Raw genomic sequence first — 1367 nt, forward strand, 5'->3', positions numbered from 1 at the left:
AGACTCTCCTTAAAACCTACTCCTTTGACCAAGCTTTTGGACATCTGCCTTAATTTCTTCTTATGTGGCTTGGTGTCAAATTTTTTGTCTTATAATACTCCTGTGAAGTGTTTTGGGCCGTTTTACTGCATTAAATACAAGTTGGTTTTGTTGTTGTATAAGGGTGCACCTCACGAATTTGACCACTGCTGTCTCTTGCCTTCGCAATCTCCCTGGAGCTGTCCCTCTGGCTGTTTCCTAGAGGTTGGGCTTCCTGGGATGTACGGTTGTAAACCTTTTGTCAAAACATTGTTCTGGCTGGTGGTGGGCGGGGGTGGGGGAGCAGTGAGATTGTCTGGACCTGGGATGTTGAGCAGTAATTTTTCTATATTATGCCCTTTTGTTCCATAATGCCTTACTGAAGTGATGTTCAAACATTATCCACCAGCTTTCATCTTTCTCCAGTGCTAAACAAAAAACTGTTTTGGTCATTTAGCCCCTTCAACTCAGATCTGTTCAAATCCATCAAAGCCCTCACTTATCTTCTCACTTCCAGTTCCAGTCCTCAAACACAAACCCATTTTTTTTCTCTTTAGACACTGCTGGACCCGCTGTGTATTTCCAGAATTTCCTGTTTTTATTTGAGATTTTCCCGTATTCACTGTTTTTTAAATTTCACTAATATGGGGGTTTGCATTTCGGAGTTTTCAACTTGCAAATCAAATGAACCTGAAGGTAAATGGACTGTCCTTCTAAACTCATGAAGGGCTAGAAATTTGCCCCCAAGAAGTTGCCAGTTCTCTCATTTCACCAGATTAAAATCAGAACATCGTTCACTTTTCAGAGAGAAAATGTTTTGAGGACGAGTCAATTTGTTAATTAGTGGGCAATGCATTAGTTGTTGGATTTGCATCAGTGGTAATTTGGGCTTTTTAAGTATAATTCTGCAAGTTCCAGAGGACATCAGGAAACATTTACGGGAACAACTAAAGTGTTCCCATGGAAACACATACAGTTCAGTGGAGAGCCAACTAGAAAGCCATATTTAGAATACACACTGAGTTGAAATTGCCAAAAGCTACATGTGCACTTTAAGATTAACATGCGATTCTGAAGTCGAAGGTGTAGAACACTCCTAAAGTTGAGCAAATTGTAGGATCTGGAATGTATCCACCACATTTCTGGAGGAGGTGGAAACCTGCACCAAACCGATAGTCGTATTTACTCCAGCTACATGCTGATAGCCGTATACACTCCAGCGACAAAGTCCCATTGTGTAGTTCCATTGTCATGTAGATGAATCAAAGTAAATAGGAATAAATAGGTGAGTCCTAACAAGAAGGAGTACATTTAAGATCATTCCTCGAAGAACAGAAAAAAAGATTTTG

This window comes from Pristiophorus japonicus, chromosome 13 (genome assembly GCF_044704955.1).
Source record: "Pristiophorus japonicus isolate sPriJap1 chromosome 13, sPriJap1.hap1, whole genome shotgun sequence".
NCBI classification, from domain to species: Eukaryota; Metazoa; Chordata; class Chondrichthyes; family Pristiophoridae; genus Pristiophorus; species Pristiophorus japonicus.